General features: G+C 40.0%; 1 protein-coding gene across 6 annotated transcripts in view; it reads right to left on the bottom strand.

The window, feature by feature from the left end:
- The window catches only part of loqs (loquacious), a 380306-nt gene that overhangs the window by 346330 nt on the left and 20033 nt on the right, over positions 1–13943 (bottom strand). The window contains exon 1 of one of the 6 annotated variants that reach the window (XM_067141880.2): positions 5541–5595. The exons of the other annotated variants lie outside the window; for them this stretch is intronic. The gene's annotated coding sequence lies outside the window, so the exon portion shown is untranslated. Of the gene's footprint in view, positions 1–5540; positions 5596–13943 lie in introns of those variants that run through there. 6 annotated transcript variants of the gene reach the window in all.

Here is a 13943-nt window from a genome sequence, read left to right as displayed (position 1 = left end):
TTATTTTTTCAGGATAGACTGGAATATCCTACTGAAGAACCATTCTGAAGTATTGTATGGGATGTTTCTAACAGGTAGGAGCTATTGTTTGCTAGGCGAGTCAATTCCTGGAAACCGGGCTATTGTTTACGCGGAAGCAGAGGTAATTCTGCAGTTATTTGTCATTGTTCTTTATCTCTCCCCTTCTCCCTTCCCTCTTCCACCTTCAACACACTGAATGACCTTGGTCATTAGGGAGCTTCAGTCATTCAGTTCCTTTTAATATGCCTAAAATGAAAGTCTCAATTTGTGGGAAGTTGCAAAGTTTTATTTGCTAGTTCCGTGAAAACATATTCAGTACGGATGGAGTGATATTAATTCTGTAAATTGTGTGAGGTAAAAGTTACTGCCAAAAAACGCTTCTCTGTGCAACAACACTGTAATCCTGTAAAAAATAAGAATTGTGTAACTAGATATTCTGCACTCGAAAATAGGCAACATCTGCTATTTGAAACCCCGACCTCAAGTTCACAGTGTTCACAATTTTCACAAGATCACTGCAAGATGGTTTCGTCTAATATTCCTTTAAAGAAACTTAACAGCCGAAGCTTCAGACAGTTTCTTGAAAAATATACAAAGCATCCTGCTCCCAACGAATCTACTCTCAGGAAAGACTATCTGACCCCTTGTTATGAAGAGATGTTGGATATAATAAGGGGGTGGCGTGGGAAACAGTAAGATATGGGTTTCAATAGACGAGACCACTGATGTGGATGGAAGATATTTAGCAAATGTGATCGTTAGCATGCTAAAGGAAGACCGGCCTGAAGATACGTTCCTCCTGACATGTGAAGTGCTAGAGAAGACAAACCATTCCACCATTGCAGTTCTCTTCGACAATTCAATGAATCTGTTGTGGCCAAACGGGACAAATAGAGAGCACATTTTTCTATTTTGTAACTGACGCTGCTCCATATACGGCGAAGGCAGCCAAGGGACATAAAATTCTATACCTGAAAATGATGCATGTGACATGTCTTGCATAGGGCAGCTGAAGAAGTTAGAAGTAGCTACCCTGAAGTTGATAAATTAATATCGAACTGTAAGAAAGATTTCGTCAAAGCTCCACTATGCGTTCAGAAATTTCAAGGACAGGCAGCTTCACTACCCCTACCTCCCAACCCAGTTATAACGCGATGGAGGACTCTGCTTGATGCCGCAGTGTACTATTGCAACAACTTAGATGTCGTGGAGAAGATCGTGAAGTGTTTTGATCCTGCCGAATCGTCCTCCATTAAAACCACTCAAGATTTATTTTCAAGCACTACATTAAAAGCGGACCTGGGTTACATGAAGTCAAATTTTAATTCTTTATCTGGAGCAATCGCGCAACTGGAAGTTTCGGGTGCAGAACTAAGCGATGCACTGAATGTTGTAAAGTGCATTGAACAGAAATTAAAGCATGCGAAAGTAACAATAGCATCTAGGGTATGTAGAAAATTAGAAAATATACTGGAAAAAATAGCGGACTTGTGTACCTGCGTGGAATAAGTGACATTCTTTGTGGAAACCCTTCATCTGCAGATTTCCAGGAATTTTCTCCAAGTGATTTAACTCTATTCAAGTACGCTCCCCTTGCATCATGTGATTTCGAAAGAAGTTTTTCTCGCTACAAGACTATACTCAGCGATAACAGGAGGGGATTCTCATTCAACAATCTTAAGATGCATGTGGTCATAAATTGCAACAATTTTTATAATGCAGATTAGATCAGGTATGAAAGTTTCATTCAAATAACATATGTTTTGTGTATAAATTAAAACTGATTGAATATTGAACAGTGAAAGTAACTGTTACATAGTGTTTGTCTTCCACAGAGTCCGTCGTTGCCTAGGAGTATGCAGTGTAACCTTTAAGATTAATGAAATATTCATCATTTTAATTGATTTTGGGTTAAAGATTTCAAAGAATTAAAACTTTTTAAACTCTAAATTAATTACAGTCTGTAGCAATCATAATAAAAGTGTTTCTATGTAATGTAGATGCTATTCATTAAGTCATATTTTGAATTTTATAGGTCATATTTTTATGTTTTTTGGTCATAAATGCATACATATTTCATACATTTTCAGGTCATAGAAATCCGCCCCCTAGTGATCATGAAGCTGTTTTTGTCGTAGTTAAAGATAAACGTAATAGAAAGGAAGGTTTTAAAAGTACGACTTAGGCAGTACCATATGGCTGATAAAGCATCAAGTTAGTTTTTAAAAAATAATTATGATCGGTGCAAAACTGTAAATAAGAATGTAACCAGACTCTGGGATGGGTTTAAAGAAATTGTTGAGTAATGTGAAAACAGGTTTGTACCTTTAAAGGTGGTAAGGAATGGTAAAGACCCACCTTGTTATAATAGAGATATAGAGACCAAGAAGGAGGTGCAGATTGCAAAGAAATAGTTAGAAATGGCTGTGGGAGTAAGGAGAAATTGAAGGACCTTGCTAGGAAATTCAATCTAGCAAAGAAGGCAGCTAAGGATAGCATGATGGCAAGCATAATTGGCAGTCATACAAATTTTAGTGAAAAATGGAGGGGTATGTATAGGTATTTTAAGGCAGAAACAGGTTCCAAGAAGGACTTTGCAGGAATAATTAATGAACAAGGAGAGTGTGTATGTGAGGATCTTCAAAAGGCAGAAGTATTCAGTCAGCAGTATGTAAAGATTGTTGGTTACAAAGAAAATGTCCAGATGGAGAAGGTGACTAATGCTAAGGAAGTATTAAAATTTACAAATGATGATATTTACAATAAGATATACAAAAGTTGAAAACTAGAAAAGTGGCTGGAATTAATAAGATTTCTGGGGATATACTAAAGACAGTACTAGTACCATATCTGAAGTACTTACTTGATTACTGTTTGGTTGAAGGAGCTATACCAAATGAATCGAGAGTTGCTATAGTAGCCCCTGCATATAAAGGAAAGGGTAATAGACATAAAGCTGAAAATTATAGGTCAGTAAATTTGACATGCGTTGCACGTAAGCTTTGGAAAGGGTGATGAGGATGCTTCTTGTTTAAAGGGTCCTAACTTCAAAGGTTATCGGCCCCTAATGAAACGAGATGGACGACATGATATATGATAGTTAAAATTTTTAAACGTATCCACCGACTAGAGTAAAAAAATTGTGATGAAGAAAAATGAGTAGGCCCCATGAGATTAAAACAATCGGTGGATCTAATTCACAATGCCTTATTTTCTAATAAAATAAGAGAAAATACAGGAAACAAAGGAATAAGGCATCGCCTGGTAGAACATATAAATATATACATAATTTACGTTAGAGGTTAAAATAACACATTAAAATACGCAACACAAACTAAAATGAAGTCAATGGGATAAAAGCGCCATTGACACAAAAACACTATGACAAAAGGACATCATCACACACGATAAAACAGACCACTATCCCTCATAAAGCTAGTCATCCCGCAAGATAAGGGTGATTGTACTCAGGAGGTTAAGACTACGGCGCAGATCAACCAGGTCCACATACTCCGTAACGATAAGTACCACTGTAAGATGATCGCCGCAAGTACACACTGGAGGGGGTTCTCCTTTCAGTAGATGGGAGTGAGTCAGTATACCGTCGCCGATCCGAAGACGACATAATACCACTGCTTCCCTCCAAGAGGCCCGAAATGAAGTCCTCCATAACTTCGTAGTACCTTTAACCGTCTTCGAAGAGGAGTGGCCTGCCACTCCATCTCCCAATGGGACATGACCAGATGTCTCAGGTGAGAGTGAATATCACTTGCTGGAACCTTGAAAGGCAACGGGGGAAGTGCTACTGCCTCCTTGGCAGCTTTATCTGCTAACTCGGTTCCCCCTACACCCATGTGGCTTGGGAGCCACAGAAACGTGATTCTGGTGCCAGCATCAGAACACCCGGCCAGCAGGTCCTGGACCCGCTGCACCAGAGGGTGCTGAGGGAAACAGGTGTAGCGAACTCAAGGAGTCAGTACACACAAGAAATTGTTGGTGCTCATCGAACAGTGCGTACCGCAGTGCTTCACAGATAGCATAGAGCTCTGCTGTGTACACACTACAGGTTTCCAGGAGAGCAAAAAGAAACCTATCAGTATCGACAACGAACGCACAGCCCACTTTAGTGTCTGTTCTCGAGCCATCCATGTAAATGACTGAACCTGGATACCGGCCAAAAACGGACAGAAAGAGCCTCCGATAAATCAAAGGGTCCGTGTCTTTCTTCGAGCCAGTGCGCAGATCCAGGATTATTTCAGGACGTCGTACTACCCACGGAGGTACCCCACTTGGTTCTCTGACAAGGCAAGGAACCGAAGGTACATGAAACAATGTGAGACTGCTACCCAAGCATATTCCAACCAGCCGCGATGCTGGAGGACAAGCAGCGTATAGCAAACTATTGCCATTGTTGAATATGCAAGGATAGCTTGGAAGTAGTGACATCTGTCGCAAATTTGCAGCATACGAAAGGAACATTTGCTGGCACCTCAGGTGTAATGGCAGCATACCAGACTCAGTGAGCAGGCTACCAGCGGGGCTTATACGAAAAGCTCCCGTCGCCAACCTATCCCCGCTGTGGTGAATGCTGTTCAACTTCGCAAGCACGCATGGTCTTGCTGAGCCATATGCTTCACTCCCTTAGTCTAAACAGAATAAAATATGTGCCCTATAGAATCGTAGGAGCACCGTGCGAGCAGCACTAATTCGGGTGCTGTCAAGAAACTTCATGATATTCAGCTTCCTAGTGCATTGCACTTTTAACTGCTGCACATGTGGCTCCCACGATAATTTACTATCAAAAAGGAGCCCAAGTAGTCGGTAAGTGTCAACTACAGGAAGAGCGACATTTACTAGATAAAGTTCAGGAGGCGGGCGAAGAGTACGTTGACGATAAAAGTGGACAACAGAGGTCTTTGCAGTGGAAAACCGAAAGCCATGTTCTAAAGGTCCACTTTTCCACTCTCCCAATAGCTTGTTGTATTGTCGCTCTGCGACTGCCATATAACGCGAACTATAGTACAGAGCAAAATCGTCAACATATAGTGACGGTATTACTGCTGAACCAGCAGCAGCGACAATACCGTTTATGGCAATCACGAAGAGAGAGGCACTAAGAACCGATCCCTGTGGGACTCCATTTCCGTGCGAACAAGTCCTCCATACTCGGACACGGAATAGATGGAGGGACAAAAATTCGCATAAATACCGGCAAGTTACCCCGGAATTTCCTTTGATGCAGGACTGAAAGGATACCATATCGCCATGTGGTGTCGTATGCCTTCCCTAAGTCAAAGAAAACGGCTACCAAATGCCGTTTGCGGAAAAACGCATCCTGGATAGAGCTCTCCAGGCGTATCAAGTGGTCAGTGGTCGATCGAGCGGCTTGAAAACCACACTGGTACTCGGACAAGAGCCCTTGTTTCTCCAGACACCACACAAGTCGGCGATTTACCATCCTCTTAAATAGCTTACACAGGCAATTTGTAAGAAAAAACGTTCTGTAACTTCCTGCATACTTATGATCTTTGTCAGCCTTGAGGACAGGAATGACGACGCCCTCTCGCCACTGAGGAGGAAAATCACCCTCTATCCAGATTCGGTTGAACACACGATGGAGATATAGTAGCCTGTCATCACTAAGGTGTTTCAACATCTGGTTATAAATGTTGTCTGGTCCAGAAGACATGTCCTTGCAAAGCGCTAAGGTGCTGCGGAGTTCCCACTCTGTGAAGGGCACGTTGTAGCCCTCTGAAGCTCGAGTGGCAAAACTAAGGTGACGACGTTCTGCCTCCCGCTTCAGAGCGAGGAAATCACGATGGTAATTCCTGGAACCAGATAGAGGTAAGGCTTTTTGCGGATGATATTATTCTGTACAGAGCAATAAATAAGTTACAAGATTGTAAGCAAGTGCAAAATGACCTCGATAATGTTGTGAGGACAGCAGACACAATGGTATGATGATGAACGGGGTTAAAATTCAGGTTGTGAGTTTCACAAATAGGAAAAGTCCTCTCAGTTTTAATTACTGCATTGATGGGGTGAATGGTATTCCTGATAAAGAGCCCTACCCCCGACTCTGCCCTTCCCTTTCTAACACCCGTCAAGTACACTTTATAATCTCCTATCCTATCCTTTTTGTGGGTTACTGTAGTCACGCCCTAGTTCGTGAAGCATGGGCAACGGCTGAGTGGCCTAGTAAGTGGTCCTGAGAGTTGGGATATCAGTTGCTATGGAATGGGAGTGGGCATCTCGGACATATTCTGAGTCCTGGCCCTCCTTGTGCTCAGGCGGCTAGGACTATACAATCCACCGGTGGTCCATAACCCGTTAGAGGAGAGATCCTCACTTGGACTATGTGCAAGTAGGGTAGCATCCTGCTTCATGAATCGACCGAGCTCAGAACATTTTAAGCAAGCCTCGGACCTATGGGAGTAACGGAGTCCCACTCCTCCCATTTGACAGGCGAGGGACTCGATGGAAACAACTTGGCGAACGAAATGGAATTCGATGGGGAGCTATATATATTAATGGGGCTTATGGAAGAAAGAAAGAAAGTAGAACTGGCTGTGTCAGCAAAGCGGATGCATCTGGATGTGCTAGGAGTAAGGGGAGATAACGAGGAAGAGATAGGAGATTATAAAGTGTACTTGACGGGTGTTAGAAAGGGAAGGGCAGAGTCGGGGGTAGGGCTCTTGATCAGGAATACCATTACACGGAACATAGTTTCTGTTAGGCACGTAAATGAGCGAATGATGTGGGTAGATTTGTCACTTGGAGGAATTAGGACTAGAATTGTGTCCGTGTATTCACCATGTGAGGGTGCAGATGAGGATGAAGTTGACAAGTTTTATGAAGCATTGAGTGACATCGTGGTCAGGGTCAACAGCAAGGATAGAATAGTGCTAATGGGCGATTTCAATGCGAGAGTTGGGAATAGAACTGAAGGATACAAAAGGGCGATTGGTAAATGTGGGGAAGATATGGAAGCTAATATGAATGGGAAGCGTTTGCTGGACTTCTGTGCTAGTATGGGTTTAGCTGTTACCAATACATTTCTCAAGCGTAAGACTATTCACCGCTACACATGGGAGGCTAGGGGTACTGGATCCATAATAGACTATACCTTAACAGACTTCGAATTCAGGAAATCTGTTAGGAATGTACGAGTTTTTTGCGGATTTTTCGATGATACAGACCACTATCTGATCTGCAGTGAACCAAGTATCTCTAGGCCTAGGGTAGAGAAAGTGAAATCTGTCTACAAACGAATAAGGATAGAATATCTCCAGGATGAGGAAATTAGACAGAAGTACATGGATATGATTAGTGAGAAGTTTCAAACAGTAGACAGTAAGCAGGTTCAGGATATAAAAAGTGAATGGGTGGCATACAGGGATGCTGTAGTAGAAACAGCAAGGGAATGCCTAGGAACAACTGTGTGCAAAGATGGGAAAAGGCGAACATCTTGGTGGAATGATGAAGTGAGAGCAGCTTGTAAACGTAAAAAGAAGGCTTATCAGAAATGGCTCCAAACAAGGGCCGAGGCAGACAGGGAGTTGTATGTAGATAAAAGAAACAGAGCGAAACAAATAGTTGTTGAATCCAAAAAGAAGTCGTGGGAAGATTTTGGTAACAACCTGGAAAGGCTAGGTCAAGCAGCAGGGAAACATTTCTGGACAGTAATAAAGAATCTTAGGAAGGGAGGGGAAAAAGGAAATGAACAGTGTTTTGAGTAATTCAGGTGAACTCAATAGATCCCAGGGAATCACTGGAGAGGTGGAGGGAATATTTTGAACATCTTCTCAATGTAAAAAGGAATCATCCTGGTGGTGTTGTGAACAGCCAAGCTCATGGAGAGGAGGAAAATGATGTTGGTGAAATTATGCTTGAGGAAGTGGAAAGGATGGTAAATAAACTCCATTGTCATAAGGCAGCAGGAATAGATGAAATTAGACCTGAAATGGTGAAGTATAGTGGGAAGGCAGGGATGATATGGCTTCACAGAGTAGTAAAATTAGCATGGAGTGTTGGTAAGGTACCTTCAGATTGGACAAAAGCAGTAATTGCACCTATCTATAAGCAAGGGAACAGGAAGGATTGCAACAACTATCGAGGTATCTCACTGATTAGTATACCGGGCAAAATATCCACTGGCATCTTGGAAGGGAGGGTGCAATCAGTTGTTGAGAGGAAGCTGGATGAAAACCAGTGTGGTTTCAGACCACAGAGAGGTTGTCAGGATCAGATTTTCAGTATGCGCCAGGTAATTGAAAAATGCTACGACAGGAATAGGCAGTTGTGTTTATGTTTCGTAGATCTAGAGAAAGCATATGACAGGGTACAGAGGGAAAAGATGTTCGCCATACTGGGGGACTATGGAATTAAACGCAGATTATTAAAAGCAATCAAAGGCATTTATGTTGACAATTGGGCTTCAGTGAGAATTGATGGTAGAATGAGTTCTTTGTTCAGGGTACTTAAAGGGGTTAGACAAGGCTGTAATCTTTCCCCTCTGCTGTTTGTAATTTACATGGATCATCTGCTGAAAGGTATAAAATGGCAGGGAGGGATTCAGTTAGGTGGAAATGTAGTAAGCAGTTTGGCCTATGCTGACGACTTGGTCTTAATGGCAGATTGTGCCGAAAGCCTACAGTCTAATATCGTGGAACTTGAAAATAGGTGCAATGAGTATGGTATGAAAATTAGTCTATCGAAGACTAAATTGATGTCAGTAGGTAAGAAATTCAACAGAATTTAATGTCAGATTGGTGATACAAAGCTAGAACAGGTCGATAATTTCAAGTATTTAGGTTGTGTGTTCTCCCAGGATGGTAATATAGTAAGTGAGATTGAATCAAGGTGTCGTAATGCTAATGCAGTGAGCTCGCAGCTGCGATCAACAGTATTCTGTAAGAAGGAAATCAGCTCCCAGACAAAACTATCTTTACATCGGTCTGTTTTCAGACCAACTTTGCTTTGTGGGAGAGAAAGCTTGGTGGACTCAGGATATCTTATTCGTAAGTTAGAAGTAACAGACATGAAAGTAGCAAGAATGATTACTGGTACAAACAGGTGGGATCAATGGTAGGAGGGTACTCGGAATGAGGAGATAAAGGCTAATTTAGGAATGAACTTGATGGATGAAGCTGTACGCATAATCCGGCTTCGGTGGTGGGGTCATGTGAAGCGAATGGAGGAGGATAGGTTACCTAGGAGAATAATGGACTCTGCTATGGAGGGTAAGAGAAGCAGAGGTAGACCAAGACGACGATGGTTAGTCTCGGTTTCTAACGATTTAAAGATAAGAGGTATAGAAACTAAATGAGGCCACAACACTTGTTGCAAATCGAGGATTGTGGCGACGTTTAGTAATTTCACAGAGGCTTGCAGACCGAACGCTGAAAGGCATACCAGTCTATAATGATAATGTATGTATGTATCTGGGTGTTAATATAACGAAAGATCTTCATTGGGGTAATCGCATAAAAGGGATTGTAAATAAAGGATACAGGTCTCTGCACATGGTTACGAGGATGTTTAGGGGTTGTAGTAAGCATGTAAAGGAGAGGGCATTTAAGTCTCTGGTAAGAGCCCAACTAGAGTATGGTTCCAGTGTATGGAACCCTCACCAGGAATACTTGATTCAAGAACGGGAATAAATCCAAAGAAAAGCAACTCGATTTGTTCTGGGTGATTTCCGACAAAAGAGTTGCGTTACAAAAATGTTGCAAAGTTTGGGCTATGAAGAACTGGGAGAAAGAAGACGAGCTGCTCGACTAAGTGTTATGTTCACAGCAATTATAGTAAGTATTTCTTGTCCACCTATTCAGTACAAATCACCTTTTTGGTGTTCACACTTTCATACATATAATTTCTCCAAGGGACACGTTTTGCTTTTATAAAGAGCATCTTCAGCCTTAATCTTAATCTGAAAATGATATTCTTGAACAGTCGTAAACATATTAAAAAGTCAATCGTCAATATTAAAATGACAGTCTAATAACCAAATTATATTACATCCAAGAAACAACATTAAAGCTCTTCTTAAAGACATGATAACATGAACAATTAAAATTTATCAATGTCAATTTAAAACTTTGTGTCTGAAACTATTATTGAATCTTCATCTTAAGAACAGAATGTCTTTGTATAAAACAGCACCAAGGTGAACACCAATCTTACGGAAAAACGAAAATAAAATGCAACTTATGTGACGGTGTGTGTCCAGAATGTGTGTTAAAGGAGTGCCCATAAGTTAAATTGTGAAAACACACTAATCCACATCACTTTAAACATAACCGACAGGACACCGATTATGAGCAGGAGTCAAATGTGGGCTCTAGTTGAAAATGCTGATCAAGAACATTATTTTAAGATTAAGATTAAAGCTGAAGATGCTCTTTATAAGAGCGAAAACATGTCCCTTATAGAATTTAATTGTATGAAAGTGTACACACCAAAAAGGTGATTTGTATTGAATAGGTGGACCAGAAATACTTATAATAATTGCTGGAAATAACATCATTCAATACTGAGTAACCATGAGGATAATGACCTGTAAGTGGTTTGTTCCGAACTGTCAGCGGAGAAATGGCGTGGAATGACATTAGTAGACGAATAAGTTTGAGTGGCGTCTTTTAAAAGTAGGAAAGATCACAATATTAAGATAAAGTTGGAATTCAAGAGGACAAATTGGGGCAAATATTAATTTATAGGAAGGGGAGTTAGGGATTGGAAAAACTTACCAAGGGAGATGTTCAATAAATGTTTAATGTTATTGAAATCATTTAAGAAAAGGCTAGGAAAACAACAGATAGGGAATCTGCCACCTGGGCGACTGCCCTAAATGCAGATCAGTATCAATTAATTGACTGACTGATGCTGCAGCTCAGAAGAAACCAAGGGGGGAAAAAAAAGAAAGAGTTGACTGAAACCATCCGTTGTGTGTGGTTCCACAAGATTTCAGCTGACAAAATCATAAATTTGGTACTTAAAATGCACAGGCGCTGTAATGCCGTGATAAAATCAAGGCGCGTCAACATAAAATAATAATCCAGCCATATTAACACTGAATAAGACTTGTTTAAAGTGTGTGAAGAACTCTCCAATTAAAACATTTTCACTTTAAAATAATATTAATAAGTTGCAAGTTGTTTCTCTCTCTGTAATATAGTAAACTGACTTAACAGAAATATATGTAGTGTGTTATCAAATATTTACATTTAAACATCAAAATCCTCAGGGTATACTTACGTACTAAAATATTATTAAATTTTCAAACATTGGCATATTAAAGCTGCATATTGAGCATCAACGAAATATTTGTAGGTGGTGCAATAAATATTTTTAGTAGTGTATATACAGTACTTCACCACACTTGGCATTAAACATTTCTGCAATGTTATTCGACGCCTGCATTTTCTTAGTCCACAACTTTTTGGCTGAAATTTTGTGTTTTATTACACAGTCTTACAATCTCTATCACTATGTTAACTTCTTTGGAACTGAAGTTTGCAACACATTTTGAATCAAACTCTTTGTTCATTTTCAATGTTTATGTTAGTAGGTAACATATAAAAACCAAAACTCCATTAACAGTAAATACAAATGATGAAGACTAAGTAAGTAAATAAGTAAATAAGCAAACCTTGCTTTAAAGCGGCATTCATGACTGCATTTTTTAATTTTTTTTTTTAATTTACCAATATATGAAGAATTTATAGAACAGATAATAAATTTAGACACCGGCCTAAGACTACTCTCACAAAAGAAAAACCTAAAACTACCGTTTCATCTACTTTTACATTCGACAATGTACATCAAATCAATCTCTTTTGAAAACATAACGTAAAAATTTTCTTCAGCACTAATAATAGGACTTCAGAAATTATAAATTCAACATCAGTCAAAACCTCCAACAGATTTTCTAAATCCGGAATCTATAGATTCAAGTGTATCGACTACAGTGCCTCCTACGTGGGACAAACAGGACGCAGTTTCACAACCAGATATTCAGAGCACGTCAACGCAGTAAGATATAACAAGTTTTCTGCTATAGGCCAAAACATTCACAACTCTAATAATAAGTTCACTGATATAGAACATGATTTTGAGATACTTAAAATAGCAAACAAAGGGCTAATCATGAACAATGTCGAAAACCGTTTTATTCATTGCGATCAATATTTCAACCCTAACTACAATTTAAATGAAATTTCCGAGAAATCTAATATTCTTTATGACCTCTTAATTAAATGGTTAAGAAATATTAGATCACCTAAAAACAATTTGATCTTTCAAACCATACGCAGTATATATTCACATCAGTTACCACCACTACCACATCCATCTGCTCCACCTTAGCTCCATGACAGTTGTCCATTTCTATCCCTCCCCTCTCCTCCCCTCTGCCTCGCCCCTTAACTTCACGATCGCATCCATCAGTCCAGCTCCGTCCGCCAATCACTCAGGCTGCTCTAGGCGAGTTCGTTTCTAGTCGTCTCTTGTCTTTTCTAGACTTTTCTTTTTAGTCTTTCCTTCCTATATTTTGCCTAATTCGACTTTTACTTTCTTCTCCAGGTTCCAAAACCCATATTGAAGTGGGAATTAATTCTTTGGATCTAACTGAGTTCATCACATGCATATTTATTTTTCGGAACCAAACTACAGAACACAGTGTTAACCTCATATGACAAACTCAGCAGCATAATTTTAACAGATTTAAAAAATTAAAGACCTATGCAAGCTGGACAAACCGCCATGGATATACAACAACGGAGTCGTCATTTTAATGGATTTTAAACTAAAATGCAACATCATGTACCATATTTTATTTCATATTCATCTGTGCATGTGTTATAGTGTGTTTCAAAGTTGTTTTAAATTTATATTGTGTTTGCCCAATTTAACTTGTTGGCTGATGATGGCACAAGTTTAGTGCCGAAACTAGTACCTCATGTGAACGATATGTGATTCATTCACGTTAATAAATATATTTGTATTGAATAGGAGGAACCCTCTTAATTTCAATTACTGTGTCATCGTGATGGATAATGCAACGTACCACCATAAACTTGTGGAGCAGCAACAAACAACCAAATGGAAGAAAAAATTCAACTACAGGTAATTACAGTAGACTAAAGTCAGTCCTGTGATCTATGGATAGCGTACCTGTCTCTAAAAAAAGGCTTTGTTTTGATTTCCAGCCAATCCAGGTATTTCAATTCACAACCTAAGACTAGAATGGGGTACACTCAGCCCCTAGGCACTAATAGAAAGGCAGTGTGATATGAGAGGCAGCAGACCCAGTCAAGAACGTCAAGCAATTCTGTTGATGTCATGCTAAACATATGGCACTCCCAATATCTGCAGGCAATCTGGCCGAGCAGCAGGAGTCTTGAAAAGCCAAGGCCTTAAATGGGATATACTGCCATGAATTGCAGATAGAATATTCTGTTGTAGTAGATGACGGTCAACAATATTACACTGCCGGGCTGAGTGGCTCAGACGTTTGAGGTGAACTCCTTCTGACCCTAACTTGGCAGGTTCGATCCTGTCTCAGTCCGGTGGTATTTGAAGGTGCTCAAATACGTTAAAGAACTCCTGTGGAGCAATTCCGGAACCTCAAAGTCTCCGAAAACCGTAAAAGTAGTTAGTGGGACATTAAGCCAATAACATTATTCATACCTTCCAACTTCTGAAAAGGGCTATCAGTAAAACTCACACGCGACAAAAAATCTAACAATTTTCGACATACCCCGGCTTCACTTAGTTTACAAAAGAGTACATTTATTGTTCCACCTATTCAATACAACGCTGCTAATACAGTAAGATAGATATATATACGGCATATGATATAACCACATTCTATTCATCGATGTTCTACATCTTCTAGAAGGACTATATTTTCACGTGAAATT

This window comes from Anabrus simplex, chromosome 2 (genome assembly GCF_040414725.1).
Source record: "Anabrus simplex isolate iqAnaSimp1 chromosome 2, ASM4041472v1, whole genome shotgun sequence".
Lineage (NCBI taxonomy): Eukaryota > Metazoa > Arthropoda > Insecta > Orthoptera > Tettigoniidae > Anabrus > Anabrus simplex.
Note: the sequence above shows the minus strand (reverse complement) of the source record. Positions and strands in the feature narration are given on the sequence as shown.